This window comes from Octopus sinensis, linkage group LG19 (genome assembly GCF_006345805.1).
Source record: "Octopus sinensis linkage group LG19, ASM634580v1, whole genome shotgun sequence".
NCBI classification, from domain to species: Eukaryota; Metazoa; Mollusca; class Cephalopoda; order Octopoda; family Octopodidae; genus Octopus; species Octopus sinensis.
In genome coordinates this window covers 12,711,020-12,732,181 of record NC_043015.1, presented here as the reverse complement: position 1 = coordinate 12,732,181, position 21,162 = coordinate 12,711,020, and the positions used below count along the sequence as shown (strand labels likewise).

At 36.3% G+C, this 21,162-nt stretch overlaps 1 protein-coding gene and 1 long non-coding RNA gene across 2 annotated transcripts in view; one reads left to right on the top strand and one right to left on the bottom strand.

Moving 5' to 3' along the window:
* Positions 1 to 1,021: 1,021 nt before the first annotated feature.
* On the bottom strand, positions 1,022 to 14,470 carry LOC118767112. Its single transcript, XR_005003007.1, has 3 exons — positions 14,387 to 14,470; positions 13,352 to 13,356; positions 1,022 to 1,033 (listed from the first exon to the last, which is right to left on the bottom strand). It is a non-coding gene; the product is annotated as an uncharacterized LOC118767112 (long non-coding RNA).
* A 262-nt stretch (positions 14,471 to 14,732) lies between these two features.
* The window catches only part of LOC115222299, a 41,964-nt gene continuing 35,534 nt past the window's right edge, over positions 14,733 to 21,162 (top strand). The window contains exon 1 of the mRNA XM_036511422.1: positions 14,733 to 14,918. The gene's annotated coding sequence lies outside the window, so the exon portion shown is untranslated. The remainder of the gene's footprint in view (positions 14,919 to 21,162) is intronic.

Below are 21,162 nucleotides of genomic sequence, written 5' to 3'. Positions count from 1 at the left end.
ATTAACTCTAGTTCAATAATTGATAAATCATCTACTCACCATGAATGTCACAGGATCTTATAAATCTAAAGTTGTTGTTTAGCCTCAGGCCAACAATAATTTAGCAGACCTATGACCAAAGACATTCCTGTCATGACCATCACATCTTTTTTTTTTTCTATGTGCAGGGAACACAGGACCATATTACGTAATGTGTCCATTTTTTTTTTAACATGATAGTGTGAGATTTCGCTGCTATTTCTAGCAGATCAAGTGACCTATAAAGTCTCCTTCATTGGCTCGATAAATCTGATGTATTTCATTATGATGAAAAATTATTGCCTTCAATTATGTTGAAGCCCTGGTACTAAACATTGCTTCATTAACAATTGCTACTGAGTTAGCTTCTGATGTTTACAATAAATAACGTTAATGTAAATAATGCCTGAAATAATCCAGTCTTCATTTGTGCATTTCCAAAAGTTATGGATTTACCTTTGCTCATTTGTCAACACAAAATATTTATGTTTTTAATACTTATTCTCCATAATTTTACTTGTTGATGTGTTATACATTTCTTATGGGTTAACAAATATATACGGAAATAATAAAGATGATCCAGAAGATTTGGAGTAAAAGACAAAACTTATTAGGCCATTTAGTTCGCATTTCTTTAAGTAGTAAAGGATGTGTGTGTCTCAGTATAAATATATGTGTGTGTTTGTGTATTTACTATGTTGATAGACATATATCTGTGAGGATGTCCTATTTTTATGATTTATGTCTATTTGTGTATTGAACAAAATGTATGAATAACAAGATGATTATTATCAAGACAAATATCCCCAAATATCCCCATAAAGATTCAAAAAAGCCAACTGAGAAAGATATAATTCAGAAGTTATTAATCAGAATTATTTCATAATGGCTACTGACAATAACATCTTTTATTTTTTGGCCATGCTGGAGCACTGCCTTGAAGGGTTTAGTCGAACAAATCGACCCCAGTACTTATTTTTTTAAAGTCTGGTCCTTAATCTGTCAATCTCTTTTGCTGGACGCTGAGTTATGTAGATGTAAACAAACCAACAGTAGTTGTCAAGTGGTGGTAGGGGACAAACACTGAGACACACACACACATAGTTTATAGATCTAATATAGGTAGAATCACCAAAAAAAAGTACTCCAACCTATGAGAGATAAATATTTTAATACACATGCCGAAATAGCTACTAATAGTTTTATGCTTTTATGATACTTTAAATAAGTATATTTATAAAATACGCCATGTATCTCCAAGCGATTTTTCAGGTTCTGTTTATGTGTTAGATAAATTTTAAAAACTAAGATGATGGACAGTGAGAAAATAAGAAAAATGCAAAGAAGGTTAATGCAAAAATGGAAGGAGAAGAAAGAAATGTTATGCAAACATCTATCTTCTTTTCAGCATATCAACAACATTAAAGCAACTGAGTTGGCTTGGTATATATGGCATCTGAAGACCAACTCTACTCCACATATAATCGAGTGGAGAATCATGGAGAAATCCAAGCCATATGTTAATGGATCTAAGAAATGCAGAAAGATCTCGTACGCTTCTTAGATCCAAGAATTTTACCATGCTACTTAATACCAGTTCTGAAATATTTAGCAAATGCAAGCACAAGGACAGGTTTCTTTTGTCAAACTAGAGGATACCATCAGCTCCAGATTGAGTTGCAATCTTGCAGGCTTTGACATATTTTCCTGTTATACCAGCTGCATTAATTGTGTTTCCAGTAATCAGGGAGGACAGGGATCTTGGTTTTTTTGCTTTTGTTTCTTCTTGTCCATTTTTGTTTTGCGTCAACCTTCCTCATGTTTTTCTTCTCGTTTTTTTTTCTTATTCTCTTACTGTCCATCATCCTAGTTTTTAAAATATATCTAATACATGAACAGAGCCAGAAAGATTGCTTGGAGATACATGACATATTTTTATAAATATACTTATTTAAAGTATCATAAAAGCAAGAAAGTATTAATGGCTCTTTTGTCATGTGTATTGATTATATAGGTAGATAGGTAGGTAGGTAGATAAATAGATAGATAGATAGATAGATGACAGGCTTCCGCACAGTTTCAGTCTACCAAATTCGATCAAATGGCATTGGTTGATACTTGCCCAAGTGGAAATAAACCTGGAATCACATTGTTACAAATGAGCTTCTCAACCACACAACCATGCTGTTTAAAATTATTTAATGACATTCATTAGATGATATAAGGGAAGGCCTGTGGCTAAGTAGTTCAGGGGCTGGGTTCGTGATCATTAGATTTGGGCTCAATTTTCAGACCAGGTAGTGCATTGTCTTTGAGTAAGGCAATTCATTTCATGTTGCTCTTGTCTACTCAGTTGAAAATAGTGACAGTGGCTGCTGGGATTGATCCTGCAATGGACTGGTATCCTGTTCAGTGGGAAGTCTTTTACTCGGCTTCCAAAGAGTTGACTCAAGACAAACATATTTTAGTAGATAATGTACTTGCAATGGTGACATATTTACAACAGTGACATCATCCTTACAACGGCAGCTGACTCAGTCATGTATTAGATTAATATTTATGAACTCTGAGGAAAAAATAACAAATAACAAAAAAAAAGGTATAATATTTTAATGAGAGTTGGGTTATATTTCATCTTTGTTAAAGTTTCTTTAAATTTCTGTCCTGAAGAAGAAATGGCATGTTAGGGGACCAAAATGAAAAATAACACTGACTTATCACAGTGGTATGGGAAGGGGAATTGCTATTGGAATCATCCTAAATGTCTAACTTATCTATTTTATTCACTATACAGTCTGAGCTCTAATCCTTCTGAAACTGGTTCCCCAACTGGGTTCCATATAAGATTTTGGGGTCCACACAAACAAAATAATAAATTGAGGACCCACAGTAGTATATTAAGGATCCAAGAGAAAAATTTTACTTCAGATGTATTTATTGCAAGAAGCAGCTAGGTTTCTGTCTCTAATGTTTTACATCGCTCAACCTACACAAGTTAATATGTGAAAAGCAAAATAGGAATTTAAAAAAAGTATCTATAAAACTAATTTTCAGACATTGAATGGCTTTGGGGGTCCACCAGAGTGAAATAGTAATCAATCGAGTCCTAGAAATGGTTAAGAATCCCTTTTAAAAGAAACCCATTTAAATTCCAGAAGGCAGTTTATCACGCATTCTACTTCCTCCCAAATTCTACACATTCTGTAGAAGTCAGCCCAGTAAGGTGGCGAGCTGGCGGAAATGTTAGCACTCTGGGCAAAATGCTTATCAATATTTCGTCTGTCTTTACGTTCTGAGTTCCAATTCCACCGAAGTCGACTTTGCCTTTCATCCTTTCGGGGCCGATAAATCAAGTATCGGTTATGCACTGGGGCCAATGTAATCGACTTAATCCCTTTGTCTGTCCTTGTTTGTCCCCTCTATGTTTAACCCCTTGTGGGCAATAAAGAAATAAGAAATTAGCCCAGTTATACATTTACGATGATTCCAATAGTGATTCTTCTTCCCAAACCATTGTGATAAGTCAGTGCAGATTTATTGATCTTCTGAAAGTATTAAAAAGGGAAGTCAAATACTTATGGAACTTGAACTCTGAAAATAAAACTTTGATTATCCTTCTCTTTTCATTTGTTATGTCTTCCAACTTTTTAGTCTCATAAAAAAAAGTCACCCACTTTCAGGAGGATTAATTCATCAATACCAGGTCCCATATGTTCCTTAAGGGTTCGTATAAGATTTTGTTGTTAAAATTTATCTGCAATAAACTGGTTATACTTCTACGATACACAAAATATTTCAACAACTTTTTTTATATTCAATTACTAATAATATTATAAAATATTACAGTTTTTTTTTGTTTTTTTTAAACCTGGGGTCCAGTAGAGTTAAATAGGAGTCAAAGGGGTCCGTAGGCAAAAAATGGTTGAGAACCACTGATCTATACAAATACTACTAACATGTTGGCTATTGTAAATATGCTGCTGTTTCGTGTACATCAATTAGCAATCTCATCTAAATATGTTTTAAAATATTTTGTTGCTTGTAGTTGTTCTTGGTAGATATATTTAATAGTTCATGCCATCATCAAGGTGATTATTTTGGGAGCTTGCTTGTTACTCTATGGATATATTTATCTTGATGATAACCTAACAAGACTTAAACACTTTTAGCCTATAACAAAAGGAAGAAAACTGCCATAATGAACTTGAAAAAGTCACCTCTGTAAGTTAGTGACAGCTACCAATAACATTTTTTAATTTCTCATAATCTTTTTCCCTTAAGTAAAAATGAAAACTTGTTTATTGATGAGATAAATTACATATTTAAAAAAATATTGTTCTTTCTTTCTTTCAAGCACACATTTCTTCTTCCTAATGTTATTATAGATTTTGTTTATTATTACTTTGTGTCAAAATCACAGGAGAATTTTCATTCTTCCAACAAAAAATTTCATTTTGTTTGTTGCAATGGAAAAATAAAATTAAATAAATATAATTTTCTCTTCTACTGAGGCTGTTAAATCTATCTTTTCTTTTCTTTAATTACATATATATATATATATATATATATATATACTGTTACCTTAAAATGACTTATTAAAAATGAATCTGGGATGTGTCACATGCCTTGATATTAAGAATACATTTATTTTAAAACTGGACTATTTTTCACTTTTCTGACTATTTTCTCTTGTCTTTAATTTAACTCTCAAAGTCCTGTTGTTCTTCAAAATAAATTTACTTCTTTAAACTAATTCCTTTTTTCTTTTCTTTTATTTTTCACTTGTCTCAATTCATTAAGTATTGGCTATAATTATTTGCCCCCCTCCCCCCCCCCCCGCGCCTCTTTGCTTGTGTTCCAATGCCTCTTCTGCTTGCATTTTTTTCATTTCCTCACTGCTGTCAGTCTGATCTCACTAACTTTATTTGTTAGAGAAAACTTTATTTCATCAGAACTACATTTGGAGTCCACAACCACTTATCTTGTTTTTTTTACATATATAGTCAGAAAAGTCAATTACACATAGTCTAAAAATCTTAGTTCCTTCTTCATATCCTGCACATGTCCAGGTAATATCTTGTTTCCCAACATACCCTCTTAAACATCCCTGTGTAATGTTGATATTCTTGTCATCTACCATTTCTGTTAGCTACCACAAAGGTTTTAAAGAAATTATCCTTTTCATTCATATGATGCTACTAAAGAACTGTAAGTAATGTGTAATCTTCCTTTGAAAAATTTTCTAAATTACAATTCAAAGGACAAGAATAGATGAACTTACCTATTAACCCTTTAGCATTTAAACCGGCCATATCAGGCCAAAAGTATTCTGCCTGTTTTATGTTCAAACCGGCCATATCTGGTCTCTCACACCAACCCTACAATATCGTTTTAAAAATGAACAGCTTCCTCATCAAAATCTCATAGCTACAAGATTAATGAATGATTAGTTCAAAATAATTTGGATAAAAAAAAATAAATTTTGGCAGAATAATGTGAACACTAAAGGGTTAAATATATAAAACCATATCAGCTGTAAATATTTTGAGCTTTGATGCAGTTTCAATGCAATGCTTTCTGCTGTTTCTGCTCATATTTTTTTTAAATGTGTTTATTTCTTGGTAAAAATTCAGTTTCATTAGAGGTTAAGGGAAAGCATTAAAATTTATTTTTTCCTAGATCTTGCTTACAATAAACTTACGAGTATCTTGGGCAGGCTTTTCTCATTTCATGAGTAGGCATGAAACATGTGCTTTTTACAGAAGAAAGTTGTAAAGTCATTTCCAAGATATTTAGAAATAAAAGTGAAATGGCAGATTACAGATTTCATTAATGGAATCTTACTTTTACTTTAATTTAAATTAGCTTTTAATTTACAAAGAAATATGCAATTATTTGCTATTCTTGAGATGTATAGAGATGCACTAATATTCCTTCACGTGTGTTTTGTTTAGCTAAACACCCAAATTTATTTGTTTCTTCCATCCATCTAGATGAAAGTTCTGTGTAAATGTACCAACAATTAAAATGTTAAGTGAGAAAAAGCATAATGTAAGTAAATATGTCTATTTGAGTAACTAAATGATAATTATTGCATGGTAATTATAATTGCTTCAGTAGTATTTTGTAACGAGAGAAAAAAGCCAATAATTGCTTTAACTACTTACCCTAAATATGTTGATAGTGTTTGTTTAGATTCCTCTATAAAGAACAATTAATTGCTCTCTTGTGATACATAATATGATAATATACTTAGGATAAATCATCTGAAATTTTAGGAGAGGGTGTAGTTAATTACATTGAACCCAGTACTCAACTGTTACTTATGTTATCGACCCTGAAAGGATGAAAGACAAAGTTGACCTCAGTGGAATTTGAGTTCAAAACATTAAAGATGGATGTAATTTTGTTAGGTGTTTTGTCCAGTATGCTAACAAGTCATGTCAGCCTGCCACCTAAATAGTAATAATAATAATTTCAATGACACATAAATGAAACAATCACCTTGTGTGTACTGGGATCTTGTATTGCAGGTAACAGGTGAGGTCACCAGCGCTGGTGTCATGTAAGAAGCACCCATTACACTCTGTAAAGTAGTTGGCATTATGAAGGGCATCCAGCTGTAGAAGCCCTGCCAAAGCAGACACTGGAACTCAGCACAGCCCTCTGGCCCTTCAGTCCATGTTGAATTGTCCAACCTATATCACTATTGGAAAAATGTTGTTAATTGATGATGATGGATGATGGTGATGATATATACTGATCAAAGTATACATTATCATAAATCCATTACAGCCAATTTAATCCAATTAGGTAATTACTGGATTACCTAATATCCTATGCAAAACTGATTGGTAATATCTGCAATAATGGATTTATAATACTGTATACTTTGATTAATGTGACCAGTCTACCGACAAATACACAAATGCCTATTTTTTCGGACTTATGATATTGGGAAACTATGTGTATGTATGTGTGTAGCATATATATATATATATATATATACATATACACACACGTGTGTGTTTGTGTAAAACTAGGGTGTTAAAAACACCTGCATTGCTAGAAATAAGAGCTAAAATGCACTCTAATGCTGTAGTTAACACACATGAATGAAAACATATACACTAATAGGGACCATAACTGTTTGAAAAATGCCAACCAAGAATTATTAAGATTGAGGTCAATTTCATTTACACCCAAGTCACATTTAGTGACAATTATAATTCTCCTTTTTGGTGTAACATTGCAACCTGCTGTTTAGATTAATTTTGTCCATACACATTAGTGAATCACTAAAACATTCATTAATTTAGATGACAAAAACATATATACTAATAGGCGTAGGAGTGGCTGTGTGGTAAGTAGCTTTCTTACGAACCACATGGTTCCAGGTTCAGTCCCACTGCGTGGAACCTTGGGCAAGTGTCTTCTACTATAGCCTTGTCAGTGGATTTGGCAGACAACTGAAAGAAGCCTGTCGTACATATGTATATATATGTATGTGTGTATGTTTGTGTGTCTGTGTTTGCCCCCCAACATCGCTTGACAACCAATGCTGGTGTGTTTACATCCCCGTCACTTAGCGGTTCGGCAAGAGAGACCAATAGAATAAGTACTAGGCTTACAAAGAATAAGTCCTGGGGTCAATTTGCTTGACTAAAAGGTGGTGCTCAAGCATGGCCACAGTCAAATGACTGAAACGAGTAAAAGAGTAAAGAGTAATAGATAAACAGGTCTGGAAAAACCCAATCACCAAGCTGACTTAACTGGTGGTGGCAACAGAAACTGCCAAAACAGACATCAGAATTCTCAGTTGGCATTTTTCAGACAATTATTGTCCCTGTTAGTGTATATGTTTTCTTTTATGTGTGTTAACTACAGCATTAGAGTATTTTAGCTCTTATTTCGAGCAATGTAGATGTTTTTTAACACCCTAGTCACATTTAGTGACAATTATAATTCTCCTTTTTGCTGAAACAGTGCAACCTGTTACTCTTTTACTCTTTTACTTGTTTCAGTCATTTGACTGCGGCCATGCTGGAGCACCGCCTTTAGTCGAGCAAATCGACCCCAGGACTTATTCTTTGTAAGCCCAGTACTTATTCTATCGGTCTCTTTTGCCGAACCGCTAAGTGACAGGGACGTAAACACACCAGCAATGCTAGGGGGACAAACACAGACACACAAACACACACACACATATATATATATATACATATATACGACAGACTTCTTTCAGTTTCCGTCTACCAAATTCACTCACAAGGCATTGGTCGGCCCGGGGTTATAGCAGAAGACACTTGCCCAAGATGCCACGCAGTGGGACTGAACCCGGAACCATGTGGTTGGTTAGCAAGCTACTTACCACACAGCCACATATATTAATTTTACTTATATATATGTATGTATGTATGCATGTTTATGTATATGTGTCTATATATATATATATATACACACATAGATGTGTGTGTATATGTTTAAATGTATCTGTGTGTATATATATGTATATATATATATATATATATATGTCTGTGTGTATATATGTATGTGTGTATGTATGCATATATGTTGGTATGTGTGTGTGTATATTTGTGTGTATATATATATATATATATATTATATATATATATATATATATATACATATATGTATGTATATATGTATGTATGTATATATGTGTATACACACACATACAAGTGAGAGAGAGAGAGAGAAATATAAAAGAATTAACAATAATATGGATTTTATATGAATTAGCAGGGACTCTTCTAAGTGAAAAACTAATCAAAGAATCATTATAACAAAAACAAAAGCACCCGATTCATCAAAAACATCCTGGAAAGGAATATGAATTGCCAACATAAAGAAAAACAGTTACCACCTTGAAATTTCATAATGAATCGATCATCAGCTTGTGCTTTTGAAAAACATTGAAGGAAAAAAAACTCAAAGACTTCTTAATTCTTAAGTTAAGGATGGAATCACATAAAAAGAATCAAATACTACAGAAATACACAACAGCAAAAAGGAAATATTTGACAGGAATGGCTGTGTGGTAAGTAGCTTGCTTACCAAACACATGATTCTGGATTTAGTCCCGCTGCGTGGCACCTTGGACAAGTGTCTTCTACTATAGCCTCGGGTCAACCAAAGCCTTGTTAGTGGATTTGGTAGATGGAAACTGAAAGAAGCCTGTCGTATATATATATATATATATATATATATATATATGTGTATGTGTGTGTAAAACACACACACACATATATATACGACAGGCTTCTTTCAGTTTCCGTCTACCAAATCCACTCACAAGGCTTTGGTCGGCCCGAGGCTATAGTAGAAGACACTTGCCCAAGGGGCCATGCAGTGGAACTGAACCCAGAACCATGTGGTTGGTAAACAAGCTACTTACCACACATCCACTCCTAACAGACATTCTTTTTTTTTTGGACCTTTACAATAATAGCTTCAAATCTTGATTTTATATGTTCTAGACCAATGAAATTTTACAAACACCAATTGCTGACATCACCTAACTCTAGACTAATGAACTAAGAAGATAGGTAACACCAACTCATGGTATGACAACCAAAAATACCAGAGTCTCATGTTTGTCAATGCTATCTTTAGAGGCGAACTAGCATATTTTTTTTAGGAAAACCATAGATAAGATGAATCTATGGATCAAAGTAGTACAAAGGCCAGGGACCCCCATAAAATCCTGGATATGTAGAATGTACCCATTTGAAAGAACTCTCCATACAGATAAGAACTGTTTTGTGCGTAGGGTAAACCCTCAGATAAATTGTAAAACTAGGATTGTAATCTATAATATAAGGTGTACAGAGGGATGGTGTAGAAACAGGATACCAATGTACATTGAAAAGACAGTATGTAGCTTAGGTGAACAGATAAGTGAACACTGGTGAGAACACAAAGAGGAGAAAAGCTTGTCAGTACTCTACAAACATAGTGGAATATGAGGGCTTGGTTAATAACATAGTTTGTGTGTCTGTGTTTGTCCCCCCAACATCGCTTGACAACCGATGCTGGTGTGTTTATGTCCCCGTAATTTAGCAGTTTGGCAAACGAGACCGATAGAATAAGTACTAGGCTTACAAAGAATAAGTCCCGGGGTCGATTTGCTCGACTAAAAAGGTGTTGCTCCAGCATGGCCACAGTCAAATGACTGAAACATGTAAAAGAGTACATAGAACAGACATGATACTCAGATTATGGAGACTAGACACAACAGAAGATGACCAAGCCACAGCAGAAAACATGACTGGAGTAATAACACTCCCTCATTCCACCACACTACATAACCTGATGACTAAAGACAGAATGAGAGGGAAAAAAATTAAAGAGACACAAGTACAAACCTTGTAATATACAAACCCATATACGTGCACACAAAACACTCACACAGACTAAAGACAAAATGAGAAAGAAAAAAATAAATAAGAGTCATAGGTGCAAACCTTGTAATATACAAACCCATATATTTGCACCCAAGACACACACATACACATAGTTACAGACATAAATGCATGTGCAGATAGGGATACACACCACAGAAAGCCAAATGGAATGAATAGGACAAGACCAGAGAGAACAGGGGACACAAGGGACAGAAAGCCAAATGGAATGAATAGGACAAGACCAGAGAGAACAGGGGACACAAGGTACAGAATGTTATTGAAGAAGTCATAAAATGAGTGACGAAAGAAATTTGACAAATAAACTTAATAATAATAATAATATTGCCAGCCAGGTGCCAGACGAGGCTGGCAAACGGCCAAGCACCATCCGATCGTGACCGTTTGCCAGCCTCGTCTGGCACGTAAAAAGCACCCACTACACTCACGGAGTGGTTGGCGTTAGGAAGGGCATCCAGCCGTAGAAACATTGCCAGATCAGACTGGGCCTGGTGCAGCCTTCTGGCTTCCCAGACCCCAGTTGAACAGTCCAACCCATGCTAGCATGGAAAGCGGACGCTAAACGATGATGATGATGATGAGATAAAAATAAGTAGTGCATGTGTTTAATTTGTTTAATCAGCAAAAGATGACCATCCCCAAGTATATCAATATCTGTTTCAACTCACAATTTCACATCAAGAATTTTTCAAAACAAATACATAAACGATTATCATTATATATAGTGAATAGTTTTTTTGTTGTTTTTCTGTTTAAGTAATTCAGCAAGTCTTCTATTTGCCTGCCCACCCTTTCTTTTTTTTTTTTTTTTTTGTCATAATATATAACTCCTTCCCCTCTACTATTCTAATAGTGATTCTCAATACAGTGTCTACCATTGTCTGCAACAACCCTGAACTGAGACAAGAAGTATCAGATTTCAGTTTTTTTTCATAGTCAAACTTACAATTTTATGATAATTACTGCTATTGCAGCTTTCCCTCCCTGTTGCCTGTGTTGTACTGGTCAGATACTTGCTTAAAATAGATGACCCAATTTTCAAATGCTAACCTTTTTAATCAAATTCCTTTCTTTTGGCAGTTAGTTTATTGTGGATCAGGGGAAGATAAAGATGTGAGACTGTTCTCAATTTTTTTAGTTGATTGACTTTGAATTGATTGATTAATACAATTGAACTATGAGATTAGACTCCTCCAATATTTATCACATGTGTAAGCCTTTGATAAATGTGTAATATCCATTATCTGTGTGTATTATATATATATATATATATATCATATTCCCTTCCATATGGGCTAACTCTGATGAGCATAAAGTTATATAATCAGTTTGTTACCTAACACTCCATTGTATTCTTTATGTGAAACTGATTGATAAGACCAGCTGTGATGAATATTTAATGCTATACATTTCAGATTTTATATATATATCATCATCATCGTTTAATGTCCGCTTTCCATGCTGGCATGGGTTGGATGGTTTGACTGCAGACTGGCAAGCCAAGAGGCTGCACCAGGCTCCAATCTTATTTGACAAGGTTTCTACAGCTGGATGCCCTTCCTAACACTAACCACACTAAGAGTGTAGTGGGTGCGTTTTACGTGCCACCAGCATGGGATCCAGTCAGGTGGTACTGACATCAACTACACTTGAATGGTGCTTTTTACATGCCACCAGCACAGGAGCCAGTCAGAGAGCACTGCCAACAACCACACTGGTATCAACTATGCTCGAATGGTGCTTTTTATGTGCCACCGGTATGGGTGCCAATTAGGCGGTACTGGCATCGGCCACAACAATGATTTCACTTGACTCAGTAAGTCTTCTCAAGCACAGTATATTGCCCAATGATTGAAGAGTACTCTTAAATGGGCCAGTTATGCGACACTGGCATAGGCCACGGCTACGGTCTCATTCGGCTTGCTGGGTCGGTCTCCCTTGGCTTGCCGGGTCTTCTCAAGCACAGCATATCTCCAAAGGTCTCAGTCACTTGTCATTGCCTCTATGAGACCCAACGTTCAAAGGTCGTGCTTCATCACCTCATCCCAAGTCTCCATGGGCTTACCTCTTCCACAAGTCCCCTCCACTGTTAGGGTGTGACACTTTTTCACACAGCTGTCCTCATCTGTACACAATACATGACCACACTAGCACAGTCGTCTCTCTTGCACACCACATCTGATGCTTCCAACTTTTCTCTCAGGACACTTACACACGACCATGTATACACACAGACATTACACATCCAACAGAGAATACTAGTTTCATTTTTTGCAAGCTTACGCATTTCTCAGCATTCACAGCCCATGTTTCACTGCCATGTAGCATGACTGTTTGCACACATGAATCATATAGTCTTACCTTTCACTTTGAACTAGACTTGAGATGTCTTGCCTTGGTGTTTGTTTTCCTTTTTAACAAATTTATATCCACTATATTGGAAATCTACAATAGTTCCATAACTCCTGTCTCGGTTATGAGCTTGGAACCCTGGTAATCTGTTACAGCACTTAACCAGCATACCTATCCATTTACATCACCTGTGAACTAAACCCCTGTATATATATATATATATATACATATCTCACATCTATTTTCATTCCTCAACTTTACTCTCTATTTCATATCTTATCTAAATGAACTATAGCTTAACCATTTTCTCACATCATCTCCGATGAAGGGATATAACTATTGCTTAACCACTTTCTCACACCATCTCCGATGAAGGGATATCAAAAATATCCCGGAAACAGCTGTAAGACCTTCTATTTATAAATGTTCTAAAATCTTCACAGCCTTGGATTTTTATCTCATTCTGAAAAAATATTTTTTTATATATACACATGCTGATATATGACCTACCTTGGACTCCTTATTCGCATAATCACCAAACCTGGAGCTTAACTATAGCCTGTCCAAAGCACTTACTCAGCATTATCTGACACCTTTGGGTCTTATTGACACCATTACCTTTCATAACCTCCATATATATAGGCTATTTTAAACCTATGAGTGAGATATAAACAGTAGCAATACGGAATCGTAACGTATAATTGCCAGCCAAGTGTGGTGTCCTATAAAGGACTATGCTATTGACGTTTATAGACCCAGGAAGACATCTATTCCAGCTGGCTAATGACACAAATTCTGTGTCCAATGAGTATTTGTGAAGGGAGGGCAACAGAATCAGCTAGGCAAACCATACGGACTCACCACAGACCCATTTGTGCAGAGACAGATTGCTGCTAGCTGAGATCTTTCAATCTGTCTAGTTGCCATCCAGCTAGAGGCCCCATCCTCACAGATCATTATCGACAGGCACATCTGCAGTAGGCTCAAAAATGTCAGAACTGGTGATATCAGCAGTAAAGGACCGTAATCTTCTCTGACAAAAGTCAAAATTGCATTTCTGTGGCAGATGGCAGAGCTAAGGTTTGGAGATGAAGAGGTGAACACCATGCCAATAGCTGTGTGGTGGCGAGAGACTCATGGGGAAAACAGAGCATTATGATATGGGGCAGGATAGCACTCAACTGGGAACTTGGACCAGTGGTGTCCCAAAATATCATCCAAGGCCGGGGCAATGGACTAACTGCTGCTCACTACATCAATCAAGTGTTGAACCTCACATTGCACCATTCTTTGCCCACCATTGGAATCACGTATTCCAATATGACAACGCCTGTGCCCACACTACCAGGTTGGCAACAGGCTTCTTCCAACAGCACAACATCCAGACACTGCCATGGCCTGCCCAAAGTCCGGACTTGAACCCCATAGAACACCTGTGGGACGAAATCCAAAGAAGGCTAAATGATATCCGTTTAACGCCAAAAACTGCGGCACAGCTCACTGCAAGTTTTAACAGAGTGTGGGCTACTATCCCAATGGCCTTCATCAATCGCTTAGTGCATTCAATGTACAGAAGATGTCTGGCGGTAATCAACGCTAACAGTGGTCACACGAGATATTGAGTTCGTCTCTTTGGATCCAGGACACCCCGTCACCACACGGCACCATGTAACGTCAAACCTGTTTCAAAAAATGTTTTATCGTTAGGAAAGAACGGTTTCTTAATTAGCACTTTTCAATCAATGTAATGGCAGTCAGTTAATAAACCGGTTTCTATTTGGTACGTGCGCGACATTATCTGTTGGTTACAACAAACAAATAGCATGCATATTTCACATGATGTGTCCTAATAAAAGCAATCAATTTTTGTAAATAAAGACGAACAGAGTTACAATTTCATACGGCTTCGACTGCCGTCACACAAGGTGTGACTGTTGATTACCTAGATAGGTGGCAGCACAGGTGTAAAACCACTTACCTTTCTAGCCTTACCTGATCGAGAAAAATTGACCTTATTAAATGTAAAGATGGCGACACACCTGTTGGATTTACGATGGTTATTGCTTTTCTTATATATCTTCACTTCTTCAAGATGTAATGCAGGTAAGTGTTTTTCTAGTGAACGACAGAAGAAAAGCTGATAACTTGTAAATGAACTTCTTTCATCTGCTATCAAATGATCTATTTAACGTTGTTTACGGTTAAATCGTTGCTCCCATATAACTGTTTCGTCAACTTGTTGAAATCCCTTCAATATTTATGGATATATATTTTAGTTTTTCACAGTTCTTCATTGTTTACCTTGTTTAAATTTTATCAAAATATTTTATTTCGTTTGTTTTAGTGTCTAATGTGTAATATTTAAAACACTGTTTATTACTTGTAAATAAAGAAGACAATTCAAGACACGGTTTCTCTATTCCACACTAAGTGTCATTTGTTTGTAGTGAAAAAATTGTCCTGTGTACTACTAAACGCAGTCATGAAACTTTTTAGGGCTTTTATATCCTATTATATCAAATAAGGTATGGGACGGTACGGTATATGCCTACTTTTGAGTGATTAGTTTATTTTTAAAGCTATATGCCTTGTTTTTCCGAGTTTAAGGACACTTTTGTACATCTTGAAGATTGTTTTCATTTTATTTATTTCAAATGACTTTTCCACCATGGAACTGAGAAATCCTACACCAAACGACGAAAGACAATTAGCGCGGATTTCCATTAACTCCCTTCCCTTGACACTCATTTCCAGTTCTGATTTTACATTTCTTTCCTTGATTTTTGTAATATGGGTGACCACAATTTTAAAAATGTTGATTTATTCAACTCGTCTTCATATCTTCTCAAAATAACCTTCTTGTATACCAAAGATTGTCGTCATATGTTTATATATATTTTCCTAACTGAATATTTTTATAATGAGTCATTTTAAGTCCGCGACATAGTTTCTCTTCCCGATTGTGGCCATTGCTCTTCTTATCACTTTTGCTGTTGTAAAATGTACGAAGGTCATATATTCTCATTCACTGCATCATACGCAAAGTTTTGTGCCTTCTTGAGATTAAAAAAAAACAACATAATTAATCCACAGGATACCACGGTAATGTTCAATGATCTAACCTTCATATTATACTTACGATCTACGCCAAGAAATCTTTTAGATTTAAAAGGAAAATGAATTTTAACCACAATTCGTCGAGATTTCACATCAACTTTTAAAAACAGTAAGGAATTCTTTCGGTAGAATGCCAACTGTAGTTTTAATTTGTTGACTCGCATTTTATTAGAATTAGTTGTCTGATGAACGACTTTGGGCGGAGGTAAAGAACACACACACCATTCGTTTTTGGGGTAACAAAAACCCTAACCCTAAACATCGGGTGTGCGTATTCTTTACTTTCGCCTGATTTTGAATTGGGCTGAATGTGGCTGTTGATATTTTTGTGTGTATGTTTTATGATCCCTCAAAGTAGGCAAGATTTTAGAATATTCTTAATATAGTAATATTATTGTTACGTTATGCTGAACGTGTCAGCATGTTTTTTAATTGTTATTTTATGTAATATGTTCATCAAGAGAAGTCTTTCCAAACTGGTGAGGTTTGCGGTTAATGTTCATTTTAAACATTGGCGGTTGATGTTAGATAAGAACGTAAATAGATGAACAGAACACAATATAGACCTAAACACTATATTCTGACGTTTGCAGAAAGATGGGCTAGTTTAAAATTCCAGAGGTACATACAAGAAGAGGAAGAGGTGGATTGGGTAAAATGGTCAAGGAAGAATCTTTGAAGACAGACCAGTTGCCTAGGTGGGTTTTAGGTAGATAAGATGTATAGCTAACTAGTTCAGGAGAGAAGAAACTTGCAATTGGTAGAGATGGTCGTCTGAAGAAACAGCATGGCAAACTTTTGCAATTCAATTGAGAAGTTTTCTTTTGGATATTGGTGTGTGCATAGAATCAGCACTGTCTTGACATGTGAAAAATATTCCAGTGAGGTTCATAGATGAACTTTATAGAATTTTATCAACTGATTGGGGGTTGAAGGTTTTTTTTTTCTTGTGCTCTAAAAAGAGATTCTAGTTTATGTAATTAAGACATCTTGTAATATGCGTCATTTATTGATCAGGATGTAGTCGATCTTTTGGTCTTTTGCATTTGATGCTACCCAGGTCCAGTTCCAGCTCTTCTCCATCTTCTTGAGTGGGCTGTGCCCAATGTACAGCCTTTTCACCTCTGCCATGGTCTAAATGCTCTCTTGTCTCATTCCACTTCCGAGCCTGAATCTTCCCACATATTGTTCATCTTGTCGTCCTTTGCTCACTTTTGCATTGAGGTCTCTCATCGCGGCAGTGTATGTGGAATTAGCAACTAGAACTTGTTCCAGCTCATCATAAAAATCTTCCACAACATTGTCATTGGTGATACTGGTGGGAACGTAGGCTTTCACTATCTTTGTAGTTGACTTTCTGGAGTTGAACATTTAGCACTCTTATTCTGAATCTTATCAGCCCATTCCTTGCTGACAATGAACCCGATGCCTCTGACTGCTTGAGGACCTTCTGCATATCCCAGTCTCACAATACTTCCATTTTGCATTCAACTGATTTCTCTGACACATTTCACAAAGTCCTAACACATCACACTTGATCTTAACCTTCTCTTCCATCGGGTGGTTCAGTTCAGTCATCTGTACTAAAGTTCTACAGTTATAGGTACATATAAGGTTAGTCCTTTTCTGTGGCTGCTTTTGGGCACCAGAGACTTTTAGCATCCTCTCACTGTTTGATTGGTGCACAAGGGACTGTGGCCCATTTCCTAATGCTGTTTGAGCCATTAAATGATGCCACCCCACTGGCAAAGCAGGCAGGCCATTCACCTCTTCAGTTTAACTTCAGCCTCTACAGAATACTCTTTATACCTACTTTAGCAAAAGCAGTCCATCAGCATGGTTGTTAGTTTGGTGCCTTTGTGGCTAGGTTGGACTGCCAGGGTGTATGTACATATACCCAACCACCATAGCCAATGTGCCACATCAAGTCAATGAAGTATGACATGTGGTGAGCACTGAAGTGAATGGAAAGGAGGAAATGGAGATTTGCCAAACCTTCTACACCAATATCTTAAAATCTACTGTGGCAGTCATCCTCTATTGTCATAGAGAGTACAAGAAGTACCATCTGTTTTGATGAGAGAGGTTGAAAAAGGGTAAAGCACTGGGCAAGGATGGTATAACATATTGCTCTATGTTTCAATCACTACGTAAGAGAAGGTCATATACCCTCTTAATGGAAAGAATAGAACACCATCCTGTTGTACAAGAAGGGTGATTTCAGGAACTATCACCCAATATATCTCCTGTCTCACATATACAATCTGTTTATGAAGATAATTGTATGCTTATTATTGCAATAGTTTGATGAACAACAGTCAAGAGAACAGGCAGGATTTAGAAAGAACTTCAACACAATGGATTACACATTCATTCTGATACAGTTGTTGGAGCAAGTGAAAGAACACTGGTTGCCTCTGTTTGTCGTATTCATTGACTATAAAAAGATCTTCAGCTTCGCGAAGCAAGATGTTGCAGCACAATACATGAATCTCCTTAGAGTGACAAATTTGGAATGCCCTACAGACATGGCCTTATTATCATCACCTGTATGTGTCTCAGTTGAGAAGGAAGTCATACAAGGAGATATCATCTCTGAAACTCATCGCAGCATGTTTTGAAATGATCACCAGAGAAATTGGCTGTAGCAGTGACATGTAAATCACTAGTGAGCTGCTCACCCACCTCTGGTTTGCACATGATATTACACTCATCACATGGGCAGTTACAGACCATGCTGTTCAAGCTGAATACCTGCAGTTTGGCAGTCAGCCTGAGGATCAATTGTGCAAAAATAAAGTACAAGCAGCCCAAGGATGAAATGATGTAGTTAATCTTTAAGAAGGTCATATATTCACTGTACTAAGGTAGAGAGCTGGCAAAAATGTTAGTATACTGGGTGAAATGCTTAGCGGTATTTCATGTCTTTATGTTTGGACTTCAAATTCCGCCAGGTCGACTTTGCCTTTCATCCTTTTGGGTTGATAAATTAAGTACGAGTTGCATACTGGAGTCGATCTAATTGATTGCCCCCCCCCCCTCAAAATTTCGAGCTTTGTGTCTAGAGTAGAAAAGCATATATTCACTCTAATGTCCAAAATCTGAATCATTCAATCAACTCCATGGATAGCTATTTATTTAGTTTGTTCAATAACCTTATCTACTAAAAAAAATAAAAAATTTTAAAAAAATGAAAAAGTTGCACAAATACTGGTGCCATAGTTTATCAAATATTACTGAATCATCTCAAAATTTCTAGACCACAAAGAGACATACAATTGAATTTATTGATTCATCTGATTTAGAAATATTACATAAATAGTATCAGTAACCTTTCCTTGGCACTGGAAATAAAAAAAATTAAATATATATATTGATATATTCTCATTTAATTTACTAATTAGTTTATGATACTTTTGAACATTCAAATTACCCCCACAGCCTATGAGAACTAGCCAACTAACTTCAACAAATGTTGTAGTTACAGGGTATAGATGATACATTTTTTTGACATAGTATATCATCATCATCATCATCATCGTTTAGCGTCCGTTTTCCATGCTAGCATGGGTTGGACGGTTCTACTGGGGTCTGTGAAGCCAGAAGGCTTCATCAGGCCCAGTCAAATCTGGCAGTGTTTCTACGGCTGGATGCCCTTCCTAACGCCAACCACTCCGTGAGTGTAGTGGGTGCTTTTTACGTGCCACCCGCACAGGTGCCAGACAGAGCTGGCAAACGGCCACGAACGGATGGTGCTTTTTATGTGCCACCGGCACGAGTCCAGTCAGGGCGGCGCTGGCAACGGTCGCGAAACGGAAGGTTCTCTTACATGCCACCGGCACTGGTAACACATCTGCAATTTCCATTGATCGATTACGATTCTGATCATATATTATATACTAGTGCTTATTCTATTGGACTTTTTTGACGAGAATAAGTAAGGCAAGGATTGCTTTTCATCTGTTAAAAAAAATATGGAGCACAAGTGTAATTTCAATAAAGAACAAAATAAGAATTTTTAACACTAACGTAAAAGCTGTGTTATTGTATGGGGCTGAGACATGGCGAACAACAGTTAAGTCAAATAAGCAAATAGAATCATTCATCAACAGATGCTTGTGTAGTATACTTAAAATTAGATGGCCTAAACACATAAGCAATATGGAGCTATGGCAAAGAACAAATCAAGTTTCGATTAGGGAGCAAATATTAAAAAAAAGTGGAAGTGGATTGGTAGCACAATTAGAAAAGACACACCAAATGTAGCGAAAAGTGCTTTACATTGGAATCTGGATGTATATAGAAGGAGAGGTAGGCCTAAGAACTCGTGGTGGAGATCAACACAAAAGGAACTAGAGAAAGGGGGACATTCATGGCAGAATATAAGTACAGAAGCGAAAAATTTTGCGACATGGAATTCAATTATAAGTGGCCTATACTCCGCGTTGGAGGGTTAAAGGCAGAAAAAAAATATATATATATATATATATATATATAATATTATCTACTAACATACTTTGTATTCTACCAGTAGGCTACAAAGTACATCAGAAGATAAATGTGATTTCTGGCAGAAAGTCAGGATGCTCAGATTCTGGGTATATCAGAGCAAAGGATGATACCATGCTGATTGAGAAGATTGACATTTGCAATAAATAGAGTGTATAGGAAATTTATTTCATGATGCAAGAGCAACCTTGTCTGGTTTGCCTGACCCTTATGAGGGTCCAAAGATCCTGCCATCTGAAGTACAGGCAGTCATCAAAATGATGAAAGGGAAAAAACAAAGCTGTTGGGCCAGATGGAATTGTCATTGAGATGAACAAAGCATTAGAGGATTATGGAATTAGAAAACTGACAGATATAATATGCAAGATCTATGAAGATGGGAAATTTCCAGAAGATCTGGGTAAATCTGTCTTTATTGCACTCCTGAAGAAATCAGGAGCAGTGGGAGCAAGGGAAACTCAAAGTGCATGCTGAAAGGGAACAACTAAATCATTAAGCAGGTATCATCTTTCAACTACCTTCAAAAAGATTTGAAGATATGTGAAAGAGATCAAAATGCAAATAGTGCTGGCAAAATCTGCATTCTAAGTATTGTATAACATCTTGAGAAACCATACTCTGAACATCAATACCAGGATCTGCATATTAAATTGCTATGTCTACTCTGTGTCAACGTATGGAAGTGAGACAAAGTCTATAACATCAGGAATGAGAAAGTACT